The sequence below is a fragment of the Pleurodeles waltl genome, chromosome 6, assembly GCF_031143425.1.
Source record: "Pleurodeles waltl isolate 20211129_DDA chromosome 6, aPleWal1.hap1.20221129, whole genome shotgun sequence".
NCBI classification, from domain to species: Eukaryota; Metazoa; Chordata; class Amphibia; order Caudata; family Salamandridae; genus Pleurodeles; species Pleurodeles waltl.
The window spans coordinates 235279990-235300790 of record NC_090445.1 but is presented as its reverse complement, the minus strand read 5'-3'; the positions used below and the strand labels follow the sequence as shown (position 1 = coordinate 235300790).

The 20801-nt window shown below is 47.2% G+C and overlaps 1 long non-coding RNA gene across 1 annotated transcript; it reads left to right on the top strand.

The window, feature by feature from the left end:
- The first annotated feature begins 314 nt into the window (after positions 1-314).
- LOC138299593 (uncharacterized) lies at positions 315-8344 on the top strand. Its single transcript, XR_011204791.1, has 2 exons — positions 315-527; positions 6956-8344. It is a non-coding gene; the product is annotated as an uncharacterized lncRNA (long non-coding RNA).
- The last annotated feature ends 12457 nt before the right edge of the window (positions 8345-20801 follow it).

Genomic DNA, 20801 nt, shown 5'->3' with positions numbered 1-20801 from the left:
GAAAATAAATTAATTAATTAATTAAAACCCTCCTGGAGTGTAGCTTGGGAAGCATTTGATCAGCTGGCACCGGAACACAGGAAATGATTTTAAAATGTGCACAAACAAATAGTCTGTCATTGATCAATGGCTGTATTTGAATTACGTGTTGTTTAAGTGTAAATGTGCCACTATGTTTCATTGCAATGTTTTTGAATTCCATGTAAAGTAGTGCAGCACTGCATTGGACAAGAAAAATGTTTTATGTTGTGCCTCTAAATTGTCAACAGCTCCTGTTTTCTCTATCTCTCTGTCTATCCACCACTGCATAACAATTTTTTCCCTGTTTAACAATTTTTTTTGCAGGATACAACCATTGTGTTTATTTTTTCCAGATTGTAAAATTGAGAGGGAAGGGCACAATGGGCAGCGGCAAGTCTAAAGGAAACGTAATAGTGGTAAGCCCTAGAATGCTGAAAAAGACTAAAAAGTTGTTTAAAGAGATGACAGGAGAGAAATGTTTTGACCAGATAGCCCCATAGAGCAAGGTAAGAAGGACACAGACTGTGTAACAAATATAAACTAGTTTACGTGCTAATGTGGACAGAGAGAGGGAAAGCAGAGTGCAGCTGTGACAAAGCCTGGGTATTAAAGACAGGTTGCATGCACACAAAACTGTAACAGCAGACAAATATCTACATTTTAGGAGTAACATTTATAACATAGTGATGATAAAACTAACTTTAATGGTAAAAGCGCACTCAATTTAAGAGGAGTAAACCTTACAGTAGTGAAAAAAAAGAATTTGTGCGTGACACCACCAGGACATGTAAACTTAAAGGTACCTGCCCCACCTACCTAGCGCCTACCTTAGGGGAGACTTATATGTAGCAAAAAGGGATTTTTACGGATTGGCAAACAGTTTTAAATGCTAGGTCAAAGTAGCAGTGAACTGCGCCCACAGGCTGCAGTGACAGGCCTGAGACAGGTTTTGAAAGGCTACATCTGTGGGTGGCACAACCAGTACTACCACCCACTAGTAGCAATTAATTTACTGGCCTTGGGCACTTGGTAAACTACTTTAAAAAAAAGAAAAGAAAAAAGAAAAGACCTTTCAAATATATTTGTGGTTGGATGGGAAACAATTACTTATTTCTAAAGGATAAAATAAACATTTCTAGGATTCAGTATGGGATCATGTTCGCAGCAATAAAGAGATCAACCTAAAATGTAAATTCTGAATAAACACTTATTACAGTGTGAAGCTACAGCTTGAAGACCTTAAAACATTATTCAGTAATGACCAAGGCTGAATATGGCCAACTACCACAATGTTTGCTCAACATACACACATGTAAATTATTCTTAAAATTAATTTTACTAAAATCGTTTTTGCATTTTCATAATGTTTATTATGTCTAATATCACTACAGTAAATATGAGCTATGTAACTAATTCCCATACATTTTTGCACCCCTTTCTTCTCATGGTGTACTACAATGTAACGCAACAGAAAGGTTGAGGCACATCATTACAATTGCATTATTCTGTCCACATAATGATTTTAAATAGTCTTTTTCATAAGTATTCTGTTATAACATCTTATTAAGAAGCAGTTAATGTTTTGCATTTCAAGCACACTTTTAAGGTGCTCCTACTTTTCTGTGTCATTTTTCTCACATTATACACTCATATTTCTGGGTCTAAATATGTAAATATCTTGCGTACAAAATAGGATAATTGTGAGCTCTAACAATGCCAATATTTCTGTATCTTAGAGACAAAATTAAAATGTGAGCTTTAGTTTCAATGTGGCCTCATGGCTGCACTGTTTCTCAAGTACCCCAGCTCCTGGCCTGCTTTTTGCACAGGATTTCTATGCGCATACTGGCATTGTAAATTTTCTTGAGCCAGTTCTTTGGAAGGTTACCTTTCCCTACTGATGTTAATTGGTGATAGAGAGTGCATGGCACAGAAATACAAAAACAGCATAGTTTAAATCCTACCTTTCCAAAGACTGAAAATGTGGATGTTAAGCAGTCATGCTTCTGGCTGTGCAGAGCTCTGATGGGACTCTCACAGAGGACAAACACTAAAACACTAAACAGCAGTTGTTAACTGTGCTGGGACAGGGGTGTGAATTTACGACAGCAGGTTTAAGTGTCAGATGCTAAGCTTCTGTAATTAGCCCTGACTTGCACTGCTGTTACCAAAATAAAACAAAAAAAAACTCAAGGGTAGCTTTAGTTCCTCAAAGTTATGCAAATAAGTAATGGCAACTGTGGCAGTCCTATTTTACACCAGATTTTTAGCAGTACACTGATTAAACTGGTTTTATCTAAATGATTTGAAAGGGACAAATGCACACGCGTAGCTTGGCAAACTGATGAAGGGTCTACATTAGACTGTGAAAGCATGACTGCATGTCATCACCATATTTTAAATATGAGATAGATATATATGTATATATACACATGTACATTTTTAATTGTACTAATGCAATTTGTACATTTAGTATATACCACTTGTAATAATATTTAAAAAAATGAAAAGGGTGAGCTAGTTTGGAGGACTGGCTACTTATTTTCAGCAGTTTTGCTTCTATTTCTTATGGTTTGCAACAGATGCTTTGTGTAGGGAGGCTTGCAGCTTTGTCCTCATTTGAGACGGCTCTCTTCCACACACGTGCAAACAGTGCAGTGACATGTTAGACGTCAACAAACTGAATGAGCAGAATTTCCTAAAAGTAAAAAAAAAAAAAAGCCACACTGGAGTGCAACTTGTTCTAAATAGGTAGTACAGACCAAAGAAAAAATATAAAATGTATGCTTGTAATTTTGAAGAGTAGGTTAAGAATAACTGAATTTCCTACTTTTTCTAACTATTCCATGGTAGGAGATCCCACTTCGAGTAATATACAAACCAGAACACACTAGGTAAAAAGAGCTAATATATGAAAGAAAGTCCTTCTGCTTAGTAAAAAGAGGGTCAAATTGATGCTGAATACATGTAAATTGTTTTAGAATATCATCATTAGTCATTTAAATACATTTAATAAATGGAAGAATTTTGCAGAGTGGTAGCAATACATTTCTGGCTTTGATTCAGCCCTCTTGAAACTAAATTGAACACCATAGGTCCATTCTAGGTCCTAGAATGAAACTGATTGACCCCCTTATGATGCATTTTTCAGTGTCAATAAAACATAACTAAAAGAAGGACCCAGTGTCTCACTGAATTGTAACTTCCTTAAGGGACCATCACTATGCAACTAGCAAGACTGGATAAAGGAAGAATTGCAGATTCTATTAAGGACAGGGCAGAGTTTTTGCTGTTTTCTTGAGGAATAGTACCTTTGTAGGAGATATGCAAGGTAGGACTTACATTATTGAATAACATTATCAAGGGGCACATTATAGATAAGATGGAGGGCAAGGATACCAGCAAGGAGACAAGAGTAGGGATCAGTGTTATTCTTGCCCATGCCAAGAGGCTTACAGAAGAAAAAGCACTACATGAGGAACGCTTTCCAGAGAAAACAAGTAGGAACATAGGATGACGCAGAGAGAGACATGACCCGTGCAGCGGAAAACCGATGAACCCGGTGCTTTATGATGGAGGTATCTGACCCATCTGAAGAGAATACAATGTTTCCAACTAAGGTAGGAGATAAAATGGTTGATTTCTTAATTCCAATATGGATGTGCCCCACCAATTAGCTGGGGGTATACCTCTTCTGCCACAATTTCTGCAACAGTATATGCTTTCAAGAAATGGGATTTACTTACAAGCACCTGAGCGCAGGTTAGAATTGATTAACATAGCGCAAACTGCAGCAGTGAGCATTGACCTAGGGCCACAGGAAGAGAAATTCTTATAGGGCCAACTTCAGAACAACACGTCTATAGCTGTAGCACCAGGATTCTACCCTACAAATTTGGGCCCCATGGTAACTAAGAATTTTACATTTCCTTTGGGAGTTGTGACTGTGTTGGGAGATGGAGAAGGATGGTGTTGAATGTTGTGTATGCTCAGAAACGACAGGGCTGTAGTTTTTGACAAGCTTGAAAGGAATATGACTTTACAGCTGACTGAAAACTAGGTCCTAGAACAACTGAACTCAGAGGTTTGGGCAAAGACAAAAATGAGGCAAGATAATTAAAAACACACCCTCCCCATAAAGTAACGCTTAAGGAAAATGCAGAACTACCTTATGTGCGTAGCCCGTGTAATAGTCCAATAATTCCATTGCCCAAGGGCAACAGTGGGCAATATAGATTCATACAGGATTTACACCAGATTAACAACATCGTGGTTCTCTTAGCAACTGTTGTGCCTGACATCAATACTTTATTATCTTCTATACTTGCAGAAGCAGAGTACGTTTCAGTTAAGTCTTGCAAGTGTGTTTTTCAGTATTACGGTCCATCCAGAGAGTGAGTACCTCTTTGCCTTCACAGTAAATGATACCCAGTGTGCTTTCACAAGACTGGCCCAAGGCTTCACAGAGAGTCTATGCACAGGCAGTAAAGAGAGACCTGGACAGCCTACACCCGGAAGGCAGCAGTGTAATCTTGCAGTACCCTGGTGATCTCCTTGTAGCATCTCCATCACTTGAGGCTTGTGAAACAGACACTAGCTCTGCTGAACCACCTCCAGGAGAGAGGACACAAAGTCTCATTGTCAAAATTTCAGTGCAGCCAAAAAGAAGTGACTTACCTTGGTTATGTGGTATCCAAAGGTACACGCTGCGTATCACCTGACAGGATAAAAAATGATTCAAAGCATGAATGGCAGAATGATGTCCTTCCTGGGGATGATGAACTACTGCGCCAGTGGATTCCTGAGTACAGATCCTATGATGCATTCTTGAGGAAATGCACGCTTCAAGATGCACCCAACAACATTGTATGGACTAATGAACTTGCAGAATGTTTCAAGAAACTGAAAGGGACATTGTGTACTGCGCCAGCATTTGGGCTCCCTGATTACAAACTACCCTTCCATCTCTATGTGTCAGAGCAAGACGGCATTGCAAATGGTGTACTGACACAGCAGCATGGCTCTGGAAAAAGGCCTGTGGCGTATTACTCTGTGACTTTGCCTTCGGCAGTGACTGGGCATCCAGCCTGTTTGAGAGCAGTGGGGGCAGCCGCTGAGATGGTAGAGAGGGCGGCTTCCATTGTGATGGACTACCCTTATTTTGTTTATGTGCCACATTCGGTACAGTTGTTGTTGTCATCAGCAGCAACACAGCATTTTTCGGCAGCCAGGCACACAGGTTATGAGGTCACGTTGTTGTCTAACACTAATATTACCATTAAAAAATGCAGCCTGTTAATTTGGCAACATTATTATCTGCTGTAGGTGATTCTGATGAGACCCATGACCATGATTGTGTTGACGTTGTAGAAACATGCACCACGCCCAGACAAGATTTACAACAGACACCTTTAGAAAAGGCAGACTATGAGTGGTACACTGATGGTTCCTCCAGTAGACTAACAGACACCGATTACAGAGCAGGGCATGCAATAACAACAGTAGACACCATAATTGAAAGTGCAGCTCTGCCCCCTGGCACATCTGCCCACCAAGCTGAGCTGTATGCTGTAACAAGAGCATGCATCCTAAGCCGAGGGGAAAACTGTTAACATTTATACTGACTCACGGTATGCCTTTGGAGTTGTCCACGATTTTGGCCAGCTGTGGTAGTATTGTGGTTTCATAACAGCAGCAGGGCGCCCCATCCAAAATGGCCTTTTAGTTAAGAACTTGTTAAAAGGAATACTACTACCCAACAGAATAGCAGTCATAAAATGTGAGGCACATACCACCAAAATAGCCAGAGGAAACGCCAAGGCTGACACAGCAGCAAGAGAAAGCATGTTACAGCCAGTACAAATGGTGCCCCTAATGGCAAAAAGCATTCCAAAAATTCAGCTTATTCAGAGACAATTGTTGCTAGCTGATGTAAAGGAAGCACAATGGTCTGCAACACTAGCCTATGAAAGAGTGTGGACGGATGCTGGGTATTTGCAAAATGATGAGGGATTATGGGTCCACCAGGATGGGAGACCTGTGGCTCCACGTAGTATGTTCCTTCCCCTTACAAGGTTTGCTTATGGCCCCACTCACATGGCACAAGGGGGGATGAATGAGCTAATTAGACAGGAATGGTTTGCACCAGGGATAACAGCCTTCACTGCTCAATTCTGCTCCCAATGTCTTGTCTGTGCCCAACATGCTAAAGGCCGGTCCCCTGCTACACATGAACACTTACCGGTACCACAGGGGCTGTTTACCAATGTCCAAATAGACTTTGCCTATATGCCCCCAATGAATGGATTCAAATATTTACTGGTGTGTGTGGATCGATTTTCAAAATGGGTGGAGGCGTTTCCCACAAGGAAGAATGATGCGGCAACTGTGGTGCGATGCTTGATGAAAGATATCATACCCCGATTTGGGGTCCCCCAAGGCATTAATAGCGACAGAGGGGGTGAATTTGTGGCTGCAGTGGTGCAAAAGATGTGTGAATGTTTGGGAATAGAGTGGAAACTGCATGCCCCTTACCACCCCCAAAGTTCAGGACAGGTGGAGAGGATGAACTCCACTATAAAAAAAGATTAGCAAAAACAACTGATGCAACAGGCCTAAAATGGCCTGATGCTTTGCCTTTAGTGCTGCATGCCATAGGGGCAACTCCATCTAGGACAACCCTTTTGTCCCCCCATGAGGTACTGATGGGGCGGCCTATGTCTGTGGGGTTGAGATTGCCTCTCCCAGCATCTCAAGCAGCACTGCTGTGGACAGATGAAAACATTTCTGACTATGCTATAAAATTGTCATCAGTCTTGAGGCATCACCATCTCCAGGTGAAGGAAGCCTTGCCCCATCCGTCCTCAGAGCCCACACATCCTTTTAAAGCTGGAGACATAGTCATGGTGAGAAAAATAAAAGATGTTTCTCTTAGTTCTAGGTGGACTGGACCACACCTTGTGTTCCTGGTGACGCGGACGGCGGTGAAGGTACAGGGACGTCCTGAGTGGATTCACGGCACTAGGTGCAGATCTGCACCATCAACAACAACCAAGACCGGCGTGCATGCAACAGATGAGCACTTGCAACCTGTGCAGCAGTGCAACATACCAGGAAAGGGGGAGACAGACCAGACCATTCCTAAGAACCACACTGAGAGCTCCTCATCAAGTGTCAGGTGACACCAACTGATGCAGATGAGGGAAGCACACAACGTAGTCTCAAAGAAAGGTGATAGTCACACTTGCAGAAAAATAGACTGAAGAAGACACCGCAGGTTCATGAAGTGGCCCCTGAACAAAATGACTGCAGACCAGTAGGAGAAGCAGAGGACAGCACACTGCGTGCCATTGCTTCACTGACAATTAGAGAAAGTAGCTTAGAACGGAGTAACAGAAAGACTTCATATCTATATCTAGAACTTTTGCCGTGCTCCAGCAATTCTGTATTAAAAGCAGCTATTTGATTTCTGCAGTTAAAGATCTTCCTCCTACAGAGCAGGAGCTAGCCCACAGATATCTTAGAATACAACAAGATGTAGAGGAAGCACATAAAGAAATGTTTGATTTTATGGCTATAGACCCAGAACACATGAATGCATTGGATACTAGCATATCATTTTGTCTATGTTTAAATAATGAATACCTCATAGGTGTATACCTAGATGACAATATATGTGTTTCATCTAAACAAAATGTGTAATGCCATCCGAAGATATGTATTTTATTGATACGTTATTACTATGCTTCTGCAATGTATATATATATTTTTGCAATCAAGTATATTACTATCAAAAAGGAGAGATTGTCGGGAAAAATATATATTCACATGTATGTACCTATAGATATGATACTTTAGTTCCAATTCTCTCCATCATTATCTGAATTCCAGTAAGACTTCCCTACTGACTTCTCTGACACCTATGCCAGTTGTACAAACAAACCTCTCCAAGCCACGTTGTTAAGTTTAGCTCGGTCTCGCACTTTTAGTTCAGCTAGTCAGCAACCCAGCCCCCTTTCCTTTAGGGACCAACTGTTTTCTGTTCACGTGTTCATGCTCACACTGCATTATGTATATTTTTACACTATGGACTTTAAGTTGTGTATGGAGCATTTCTTTTGTATGTGCGTGCCCATGTTTGGACTGTGTCCCCTTTTGGGGTTGTGCTGTGACAGCACTTATTAACATATATAAGTGCCTGACTTATATGCTTCAGGGCAGAAGATGCCAGCTTGTAAGACGTAACACTGGGATGTGCGTTTGCCTTCTGCCTTGGCACGCCAATAAACCTTGGTACCTCAAGACACATTTCATCTGTTCCGGAGCCTTGCCTGGTGTTTGTGTTTTCTTTGTGCCACTCTGGGGAGGGTTGAAAAATAGTTTCCTAACAAGCAGGGCTGTGGCTTGCGGGGCCCTCCTGGCCAGCTGGGCTGTGGCTGGCGGTGGCCTCCTGGCCAGTGACGATGGGGCTGGCCTCCTGGGCAGTGACTCTGCGGTGGCCTCCTGGCCAGTGACGATGGGGCTGGCCTCCTGGGCAGTGACTCTGGCGGTGGCCTCCTGGCCAGTGGCGATGGGGCTGCCCTCCTGGGCAGTGACTCTGGCGGTGGCCTCCTGGCCGGTGACGATGGGGCTGGCCTCCTGGGCAGTGACTCAGGCGGTGGCCTCCTGGCCAGTGACGATGGGGCTGGCCTCCTGGGCAGTGACTCTGGTGGTGGCCAGGAATCTGGCGGTGGCCTCCTGGCCAGTGACAATGGGGCTGCCCTCCTAGGCAGTGACTCTGGCGGTGGCCTCCTGGCCAGTGGCGATGGGGCTGGCGGTAGCCTCCTAGGCAGCGGGGAAGGTGGCGGTCTTCTCCGCCGTGCTGCTCCTCCCAGACTTTGGAGATTTCTTCTGGCCCTTCCCCACCTTGGGAGGAGTCACAGCTGAGTCGACACTCTCCCCGGGACCCTTGTGAGTGGCTTTGCTGGCTGGAGTCTTCCCCCTCTCCCGCCTGGCACTGTCCAACTTCTGGTGCTTCACAGGGTGGGGACTGGCTGTGCTCTGGCTCCGTGCCACACTGGCTGGCCTGGTGGCCGGTGCACTCCACATACCTGTAACAACAGGCACCACTGGTCCCGGAGATATCTTGGTTGAGGTGCTAGTACGGGACCTATGAGTTGGAGGGGGGGGTGGTGGGAAATAGGTTAAGGGGGGGCAGGAAAAGTTGTTTGGACACACTGGGACAGGTAGCTAGAGGGGGTTTGGGAGTGGAGGAAGAGGTGGTGGTTGTAGGAGGTGGAAGTTTTGTGGATTTGGGTGCAGGTGCATGGGCTGGAGGCTGTCGTGAGGTGGATGGCTGTTGGGTGGGTGTGTGCCTGCGTTTATGTATCTTCGGAGGGGGCGTCACAGACACACTGGGAGAGGACACAGGGGACGTGGAAACGGTAGTGGGGGTGGTGAGTGCACATGAGCGGGGTGTGGTGGTGGGTGTGCTGGTGAGGGACATAGTGGCTGTAGTGGTAGTGCATGCAGGTGTGAGTGTAGACGAGACTGGGAGGGAGGAGGGAGACGAGGAGGAGGGGGACACTGTGGAGGCAGTGGATGTTGGTGTGTCTGTATGTGTGTGATGCTTGCGTGAGTGGCTGTGGGATGTGTGGTGCTTATGTTTGCCTGAGCTTACCTTCTGTGGTGAGGTGTATGCAGGCTGGTCTGATGGTGTGCTTGGGATAGGCTGGAGTACAGGGGATTGGGTCTGGGTGGAGGAAGTTGGAGGGGGGAGGCTAGACACAGGGACAATAGCTGCCATCAGTGCTGAGGCTAGAATTTGCAGGGTTCGATGAAGGGCAGCGTGACCAGAATGAATGCCCTCCAGGAATGCATTTGTGTGTTGCAATTCCCTTTCTACACCCTGGATGGCATTCAAAATGGTAGACCTCCCAACAGTGAGTAACCTGAGGTCAATGGCCTCCTCACTGAGGGCAGCAGAGGTGACAGGGGCTGGGGCTGAGGTGCCGGGGGCGAAGGAGATGCCCACCCTCCTGGGTGAGCGGGCACGGGACACACGCTGAGGGGCTGCTGGGAGGGCGGTGCTGGTAGGGGGGGTGGTGGCTGTACCTGTTGATGCGGTGGGCACAGAGGTGCCCGCCACTGCAAGGGAACTCCCATCAGAGGAGGAGTCACTGTCGCTGGTGTATGCTCCTGTCCCCGTCGTGGAGCTCCCCTCGCCCTCCATCCCACTGTTGCCTTCAGACTCCGTTACTTCACCCTCCAGGCCATGTGGGATGCAGCTCCCTCCTGCTCCGGTGCCACTGCTCCTCTGCCAGATGATGCTAATGCATGCAAGAACAGGGTGACAAAACAAAAAGGGGGGTAAAGACAGAAGAGACACATGGTCAGTGCATGCAACACCACTACCGTTGGCGGACACAACACACAGGGAGCAGCCCTATGCACTTATCCATGCACTACCAGTGCAGGGGAAAAGCACATGCCCAAGGGGGACTCTGTCTAGATCCATTTCATGCACAGCTGGCAGCCATGGGAGCCTGACTAGTTGTAGAGGACAAATACCACCTTTGGGGTTGGACTGGGAATGAGGCTGCAAAACAATGGATCTACCTTTGCACGTATGCCCATGCCTAGGGGAACCCACAGGCCACCAACTCCACCCAGACACCTAGCAAAACGCGAGTGAGAGTGTACTCACCCCCTTGTGGCTGCTGTGATGCCCTCAAGCGCCCATCCACCAGCGCCAGGATCTGGTACATCAGGGGGGTCATGGTGCGACGGGCACCCCTTACACATTGGGAGGCTATCCCCAGCTGGACCTCCGCCATCTTCTTGGTTCAGCGGTGCAGGTCCTCCCATCTTTTCCGGCAGTGGGTGCTCCGTCTATGGTAGACCCCCAGGGTCCACACTTCCTTGGCAATGGCACACCAAATACCCTTCTTCTAGTGGGCGCTGACCTAGAGGAAAAGTGAAGTAAGAATGGATGTTACTATCCCGTACAGTTCTTCTCACGCATTGCCTAAAAACCTCCCACCCTGGGCCAGACATACATACACACACACACTATCCTCACATGCTGGCCTGTCCCCCTCCCCTCCCTCTCCTATCCACGACACGCCATACAATCATGTGCCATCCACCATGCTCACAGTGTACTCATCTGTTTGCCTGGAGGACCGTACAGTTGCGTGTACTGGGGGAGGACCCCATCCACTACTTTCTCCAACTCCTCCGAAGTGAAGGCAGGGGCCCTTTCCCCAGACACTGTAGCCATCGTCGCTTCCAGACACAGGTCACAGCAGCACTTGCAGTGTAGGTCCTCTCCTGGTGAAGGTCAGGTATCAAGTGAGGGAACAGTTAGAAAATGGCGGCCACATCCGCAGCGGTGCGTACCGTCACCACCGGCGTACATCGTCATTGGCTCCTGGAACCCATAGGGCCCAATGTTAACCAATGCTAAATTGCGCTGCGGTCTTTGACCGCCTACCGCAACGGTGTAGAACGCCAGCGCAGTTACCTAATTTCCCCTTGTCCCACCTTACAAGTCAGGCAGCCGCCATTTCAGGGGGCAACATAGCAGGCCAAATAACTGCATCACACCTATTTAGGCCAGGAATACGGACAGACAAAGGCACATGGAGAAATTGTAAAGTTTTTGCAAAAAAACTTTGTGATACCTAAGTGTTGTATGACCCTCTGCTCACCGTTCTCCTCCATAGGGCACGTCCGCTGGAGCAGGTGATGAGATGGCGGCATCCTCCGGTGTACAAACCCCTGGTGGACCCGTCGACAATGGAAGAGAGACACATAATTATCACTTACAGACTTGATCGTGCAACAATCCAGGAACTGTGTGCCCAGTTGAAGCCAGACCTGATTTCAGCTGTCCGCCATCCCACAGGAATACCCTCTCTAGTGCAGGTCCTGTCTGTACTCCATTTCCTGGCCAGTGGGTCTTTTCAAACAACAGTCGCCATGACATCAGGGATGTCCCAGCCAATGTTCTCTAACGTGTTGTCCAGAGTGTTGTCTGCCCTGCTGAAACACATGCGCAGCTACATTGTTTTCCCTCAAGTGGAGGATTTGCCCACAGTGAATGGTGACTTTTATGCCCTGGGACATATCCCCAACATTATTGGTGCCATTGATGGTACACATGTGGCATTTGCCCTCCCCGCAGGAATGAACAGGTGTATAGAAACCGGAAAAGCTACCTTTCTACGAATGTGCAGATGGTGTGTTTGGCAGACCAGTACGTCTTCCATGTGAATGCCAAGTATCCTGGCTCAGTGCATGACGCTTACATTTTGAGAAATAGCAGCATCCCTTATGTGATGGGGCAACTCCAGAGGCACTGTGTATGGCTAATAGGTGAGCCTAAAGTCCCCACACAGTTTCATTTGGTGTATGGGTATGGGAGATTCTCTAATGTTTGGAGGATGTCTAACAGTTGTCCCTCGATATTTGCAAGTGACTATGGTTACCCCAACCTTTCATAGCTACTGACCCCAGTGAGGAATCCCAGGACAAGGGCAGAGGAACGTTACAATGAGGCACATGGGTGAACTAGGAGGATAATCAAGCGCACCTTCGGCCTCCTGAAGGCCAGATTCCGGTGCCTTCATCTTACCGGTGGATCCCTATACTACTCACCGAAGAAGGTGTGCCAGATCATCGTGGCCTGCTGTATGCTGCACAACCTGGCTTTGCGACACCAGGTGCCTTTTCTGCAGGAGGATGGGCCTGATGTTGATCTTGTGGCAGCTGTGGAGCCTGTGGACAGTAAAGAAGAGGAGGCAGAAGAAGAAGATATAGACAACCGAAACAACATCATCATGCAATACTTCCAGTGAGACACAAGTAAGAAGATGGAACTGCTTCCCACATCTCATACTATTGTATTGAAGTAGCATAAGTCTGCCTTTTTCACTCTGTGTATGGACCCTGACTTGTCACTTTGGCTTTCCATTTCACAGATCTGGGTCCCAATTTGTGCCCTCTGCTATGTTTACTCCTGACATACAGCTGTGTAACATTGGTATGTGAACAAGTACATTGACATGCTTTATTCCAGAGATTTTGCAATTACACATTTGTGAAAGCACAAACTGACTCCAGATTGTTTTGTGATTCAAGGGTGTTTATTTCTGTGCAAATAAGTGGAGGGGGTGTGAAATGGGCTGGGGTGATGGTGGAGGAATGTCCCCGGCAGAGTCCATTCTCTTGGTCTCACAGGTGCATTGTCCAATGGGGCATAGGAAGTGGAGCAATGGCAGTTTAAGGTGGACAGGATGACAAAGTGGGACAGAAGGGTGACATTCAGGAGGGTCTTATTTCCTGGCGGGGGTCTTGGCAATGTTCTTTGTCTTGTTCCTGGATCTCAGGGACCGTTTGTGGGGTGGCTCTCCTTCTGCAGGGGGTGGGGTGCTAGTGGCCTGTTGGTCCTGTGGCAGTGCCTCTGTCCACTAGCGCCGGCGGAGTTGGAAGGCTGTTCATCGTCCAGGCTAATGTCAGGGGCCCGTTTGTGTGCCACTGTGTCCCTCATGGTGTTGACAAGGTCTGCCAGCACCCCTGCAATGGTGACCAGGGTGGTGTTAATGGACTTCAAGTCCTCCCTGATCCCAAGGTAGTGTTCCTCCTGTAGCCGCTGGGTCTCCTGAAACTTGGCCAGTACCGTGCCCATGGTCTCCTGAGAATGGTGGTATGCTCCCATGTTGTTGGAGAGTGCCTCGTGGAGAGTGGGTTCCCTGGGCCTGTCCTCCCCTTGTCGCACAGCAGTCCTCCAGCTTCCCTGTTATCCTGTGCCTCTGTTCCCTGATTGTCTTGGGTTGGTGGGTTTGCCTGGGTTCCCTGTAGTGGTGGACACACTGCTGATTGAAGTGTCCTGGTGACAGAGGGATGGGCCCCTCGGTGGGTGCTGTGCTGGTGTTTCCTGAGGGGGGGAGGCTATGTGGTGGTTTGGGACTGTGTCAGGGAAACCGACTGTCCCGAGGTCCCTGATGGGCCGGGCTGGTCATCTTGATCCAGGCGTGCAGAGCTGCTGTCATCACTGTGGGCCTCTTCTGTGGGGGGACTGGATATGTCTGGCACCTCCTGTCCGGTGACGTTGGGTATGGGTCCTGTTGGGGTGTAAACGTATAATTTTAGTATCTGTGTGTGCCATCTTGTGCATTGGGTCATTGTGTTAGCCCTTTTGTGATAGTTGGTTTGGGGTCTGTGTGGGTTTCTGTACTGGACATGCTTTGGTGTTGCATGCAGGGCCTCGGATTTGAGATGTGTGGGTTGTAATAGTGGGACACATGGAGTTGATGGTGTGATGGGGTGAGGGTAAGAGTGGGAGTATGTGATGGCATGCAGGTGGGGTTGGGGGGATATGGTAGTAAAGATAGGACTTACCAGAGTCCAGTCCTCCTGCTACTCCTGCGAGGCCCTCAGGATGCATTATTGCCAAGACTTGCTCCTCCCATGTTGTTAGTTGTGGGGGAGGAAGTGGGGGTCCACTGCCAGTCCTCTGTACAGCAATCTGGTGTCTGGATACCATGGAACGTACCTTCTCCCGTAGGTTGTTCCACCTCTTCCTGATGTCTTCCCGTGTTCTTGGATGCTGTCCCACTGCGTTGACCCTGTCGACAATTCTCCACCATAGCTCCATCTTCCTTGCAACGAATGTCTGCTGCACCTGTGATCCGAATAGCAGTGGCTCTACCCGGATGATTTCCTCCACCATGACCATGAGCTCTTCCTCAGAAAACCTGGGGTGTCTTAGAGGTGCCATGATGTGGTGTGGCTGATGTATGAGGTGCTGTCTGTTGTGATGTGTGAGGGGATGTGTTGGTGTGTGTTGTTTGAGGTGCGTGGATGTTGTAGAAGTGATGGTGTTGTGTGTCTGTGGATGCTGGTGTTGGGTTAGCTAATCTCTCTCTCTGGCCTTCTTTCAAATTTTTGGTTGTGAGGGTTTGTGGGTAATGTGGATGTGTGCTTTATATTGGATTGGGTGTGTGGGTGTGGTGTGTGTATGTGTATCAGGTGTGTGCATTTTGATTTTTCCAATGTGGTGTTGTTTTGTAAGTGTGTGGGTATTTTGAGCGCGGCGGTGTGTACCGCCAATGGATTACCGCGGTTGTAAAACCGCTGTGTTGATTCGTGGGTCGTGATAGTGTGGGCGTATTCTTGTTGGCGTGACGGTGTAGGTTTTGGTATCGCCAGTTTATCACTGACCTTTGGTGTGGCAGACTTGTGTGGGTGTCTGTACTGTGGCGGATTCCGAGCTGTGGCTCGCAATGCCTGTAGCGAAATTCCGCCACCGCAACGGTATGTTGGCGGTCTTCAGCACGGCGGAAAGCGGGATTTACCGCCAGGGTTGTAATGAGGGCCTTAGTGTACTATGAATGTGTAACTTTTAGTTATCTAACAGTAGATTTATTGGCTGAATGTGCAACACCCACGTCCTGACCAGTCATGAGCTTTGTGAAAATGAATATAACGTTCTGTCACTTATTCATTGTGAGTCTTGAGAGATTTTAGGGGAGAGACGTATTGTCAGACTTACCAGAGATATTTTCAGATTTCGATTAATGATGGAGTTTTGCAGTTATGTAGACTTGGGGGGATTGTCAGATCGTTCCTACTGATGATGTCCCCTTGCTGAAGAGACTCCTGTTGTTATTCATAGATCTTATGGGTAATGTATAAATTGCGAATTGTTATATGTGTCTTTTGTTTTGCAGGTACCAGCTGCAACTCGTGAATTAATTGCTGCATAATAATAAAATTATTTTTGTTATAACCCAAGTTAGTTTGTTTTTCTAAATTCGTGTTTCTAAAACTTTTACATGAAGCCCAACATGTTAATGCTAATTAGTGGTTAATGAGGGAGTTTGTCTTTACATGCTCATAATTCATTTTGACGTTCTTTGATCTAGTGCTTCAATGTATATCATCTCACTGACACAGATTTCAGTGCTATTAAGTTGTGTTATAACTCTTGAGTTAATTTGTTTACTTGATTTGATCAAACTTAGATATACAAGGTGTTTTAACCAGCCATTGATGATTTTTTATATGTATCATTTGTGTTTGAGAATTATTTGTGTTACTTTAGCATTATTAATATGGGGAAATACATTTACAAACCTTCTTAATAAACTGGTGTGGACATTGCAGTGTAATCAGATTGTCGATTTCTTGTTTATTGATGTTTATTGGGATGATTATGACATGTACTATTGACAACCTCTATAATCAATGTTGTGTCGGTCCATCGGCCTAAGGCGCGAGATCCACTATTTTGGTCTGAGATAATAGCTGGGATTTCTCGGTGCTGGAGCAACACTGACAAGTGGTTTTCTGCTAATGAAGTTGCACTGAGGGCACATGGAGTTCTTGAAGAGCACTGGGGGATGGATCTGTGGAGTCACATGCCTACACTTGGGAGGGACACACTTCTGCCATTAAAGGATGGGGACCAGGGTGGCATGGCCAAGATGGCGACCACGCTAGATGCCTGATATCGGAGCTCTGAGGGCGGCCTGTAATTATCCTGTGGAAAAGGGTAATATCCACCTCCTGGGTGCCCAGCATTTATCGTTTCCGCACAGCGGAGATTCTGCCAGACCGAGCAGGCTGAATCCTGTCGCTCCGCAGGGGCTCAGGGAGTGACAGCAAGTGAAGAAGCTGGGCTGTGGACGCTCTGGAGTGCAGCGCTGCTCGGCCTGGCTTTGTTCGGGGCCACGGAGCTGGCACCCGCCACGCCATGGTTGAGGGCATGTGAGATCTCCTCCTCTGGACATCGGGGTCTCTTTCCTGGCCCGAGGCGCCACAGAGGGAATTTGGCCAGGTGATACTTTGGTGATGAGCTTGGCCGGAGCAGCACTGGCCTGGGCGTCATGACCAGTGAGGATGCAGTATCACGGGCAACTACTGCATGGGATGCCCCCCACTCCAGTCCGCCCCGCCGTGAGAGAGACAATAAGTCACCAGAGTGTGAGTCTGCAGTGAGGGGGACCACCAACGGTGACGGAAGAGCTCCGCTTTCGATGCTCTTGCCACCAATTCTGTCACATTTTAATATCTAGTGGCTTACCCTGTGATTATTTGGATACACTGTGGTCCTGTATCCCCCCAGTGCGACTACCCCTCCCCAATATACAATGCCTCTACATTGCTCCTGTGTGTATATTAACCTCTGATTTCAAATAAAATGGCAATAAAGATTATTTTTTTTTTAAAGAGGTTTGGACCAGAACAAGTACACTCCCATGAAAACCATTTTGATTGCCAAATTTGGACTGACCCCTGAGAAGTTTCACCAAATATTCAGGGACAGTAACAAGCTCCCCAACCAATCCTGGGTAGACTTCATTGGGGGCAGCAGAGCCAGTGATTACGTTGGGTTGTACAATTTAATCCTGAGAGAGCACATGCTCAGTATTTGTTTTACAGAGTTGCTCCAGCACCTAGTTGACAGTAAGCTGACTGATCCCAGGAAGCTTGCTGAGGAGGTGGAACTGTGGGTCAGCACCAAAGTATCCTAACTAGTATCTGGGGGAGACAACCACAAAGGTGGTCAGTGTTCCAACAGAAAAAGGAGTGGGGAGAAAAAAAAAAAAATAAGGAGTTCTCTAAAGCCCCCAGAATAATTCCCAAGGGAATAGTGGTAACCTGTCCAAGTCAGAGATTAAGAAGCAAGGATTCTTTGATCATAAGACTGGGAGGTTTATATCCCAAAGTGCAGAGTGCTCCAAGTATGGCCACTCTAAGGGCGACTCCAAATGTCCAAAGAGGACACAGCCCCCCACTGGTGGGCAGACACCTGGTTTCTCTAGTGTAGAGCTCAGGGAGAGGTAGTCCCAGATAGCTTTGGGGAGCAGACAGAGGTAACCCCAGTGCCCCTGGTGGATGCAGAAATGGTGCCAAAGCCACATACCTGTCAATACTTCTAAGTATAGGCAGTGGGTCACCATTAAGGGACAGCGACTGGAGGCTCTGTGTGACACAGGAGCCAACATGGCTACTTTCAAGGGTCAGCTGATGTCAGCAGAGCAGGTCCTACCAAACACATTCCACCAAGTCCTAGTCACTGACAATCGTGAGAACCACCAGCAGTGGATCTGGTTCCCTTTGAGGGGTGGGGTGGATCTCTGATACTCTGAAAGTAGCTGTGAGTCTTGTCATGCCTGTAGATTGTCTGTTAGGCAATGACCTAGAGCTTACTACCTGGAGGGAGTTATAGCTCATGTCTCACTTGGACTGCATGACCACATGGTCCATGGATGCCCGGGAGGGGAGTCAAGGGTGTCTGGCCAATAGCCCAGACAGCTGCCAAGGAGAAGGGCAAGGGGCACACAAAACCATCCCAGAAGTTCCTATGGCAGAGGTTGATGGGGTCCCTGAGGAGGAGGTCCCTGAGCCAACGGGGGAGGACATTGCCACCTTAGGTGACCTACCTGAGCTTTCTGACTGGCAAGTTGAGGGTGAGACCACCAGGGAGGAATTCTGCAAAGTGCAGAAAGAATGTCCCAGTCTTGAGGGCTTGAGGCAACAGGCCTCAGCTCATGCAGCTGGTGAAGCCTCAGGGATCACTTGATTTACTGGGAAAATGATCTCCTACATAGTGAGCCTAAGTCTCTGGGTACTAGGGCAGCACTGTGCTGGTGGTCCCTCAGTGTTACTGGGCCTTCCTACTGGGTTTGGCTCATGACATACCCCTGGCGGGGCATTTAGGGCAAGACAAGACCTTTGCTTGTCGCCCACTTCTATTGGCCCCGGCCAAAGACAGCTGAATATAAATTCTGCAGTTCCTGTCCCATCTGCCTGGCCAGCGGAAAGTCAGGGAAAAAGCTGAAGGCTTCCCTGATCCCAATACCTGTCGTTGGCATCCCCTTTCAAAGGGTGGGTATTGACGTCATTGGTCTGTTGGACACCAAGACAACACTAGGCAACAGGTTCATGCTGGTCTTGGTAGACCATGTCACACGTTACCCAGAGGCAATCCCTCTGAGGAAGGTGACTTCACCCGTGGTGACAAGAACTTTGATGGTGATCTTTACACGTGTGACAGTGAGACAGTGGTAGACAGAGGCACTAACTTCATGTCTGCATGCATGAAGTCCATGTGGGATGCATGTGGTGTAACTTACAAGTTCACCCCAGCCTATCAACCTCAATCCCATGGTCTAGTTGAGAGATTCAACAAGACCTTGAAGGACTTGATTGCAGGCCTACCTGACGCAATAAGGCATAAGTGGGACATCCTCTTGCCATGCCTTCTCTTTGCTTACAGAGAGGTGCCCCAGAAAGGGGTAGGATTCAGTCCCATTGAATGTTTCCATGGCTACCCTGTTAGGGGGCCTCTAAGCACTGTCAAGGAGGGGTGGGAGAAATCTCCCAGGAACCACCCCCCCCAGGATGTGGTAATCTACATGTTAGCCCTCTGCAATCAGATGCACCACTTCTGGAAAAAGGCCTAAAGCAACCTTGAAGCCAGTCAAGAGGTGATGAAATGATTGTATGACCAGAAGGTCACTTTGATGGTGTTTCAACCTGGTGACACAGTATGAGTCATGGCACCGGTAGAGCCTCAAGCTCTCTGGGATTGCAGGACTGGCCCATATGAAATAAAGGAGCGTAAGGGGAATGCCACTCACTTAGTGGACATCCAGACCCCTGGAAACACCCTAAGGGTGCCCCTTATAAACAGACTAAAGCCTCACTTTGAGAGGTCTGAAATCAGTATGCTCCTGGTGACAGATGAGGGTGTGGAGGAGGAGAGTGAATCTCTCCCTGACCTCCTCTCTGCACATGAAAGTAATGGGTCAGTGGAGGGTGTCAACTGTCGTAGTTGGACACTTTAGGCAAGACTGCTGGTGTAGGGATAGAAGCACTTTTGTTTGTAGGCGACTAGACAAATCCCACAACTAGTCACAACTGTCTGCTTAACCCTCCCGGCTCACAAGCAGTACCTCACCAAAAACCGAAATAGTAAAAGGTGATTTCTGGCAGCCTTTATGCATGGGCTCAAGAGTGTGACATCTCAGGGGAGTCGTGGTTAAACGGAGATTACTCTTTTCTCACATGAGCAATAAGTCTAATTTACATGCAAGCAATGAAGTATATGCAGTAATGGTTTTAATAGGTTTATTAACAAGACTGCAATCTACTGTAAAATGCGTGGGCTGCAATGATTAGGATGAATAATGCAAGAAACAGAATTGTAAAAACGAGAGTTGTGAATATAAAGACCGCCATCATCTTGCAACAACATGAGATGTGAAATAGGCCCTAATACCCTAGCATGGAGTACCTAATCTCTAACCTAAAGAGAGCTAGGTGTGATAAACCTAATCTGCCAGTACCATGTCCATGAGAAGAGCCCCCAACCCTTGTTACCTTGAAATGAGGTATCTAGATCAGACTCCATGGGGACACGAAGGCTGGGTCTGCATCCCAGTGGCGTGTAGCATAGACAGCATTGATGGCATCTGCTAGGAATCCCTCTGATAACCTTGTCTGTGTGAGATGTATTTATACAGATCTTATAGGATCCCTGACACAGTTATGTTTCCAAACAATAGATAAGAAGGCATGCTTTGGGTGGCAATCACATAAATAATTCCCTCCAAAGTACATTATGTTCCTGTCACACGTAAGTGGGAAAGGGACATGATGTGAATGCCTACGTGTATCAATTGCCTTTGACGCTGATAGTGAGGCCTTCACAGAGTGGCAATGATAACCTGAAATCAAAACATCTTCCTAACTATAAACATAGCAGCCATCTTGGAACATATAATTAA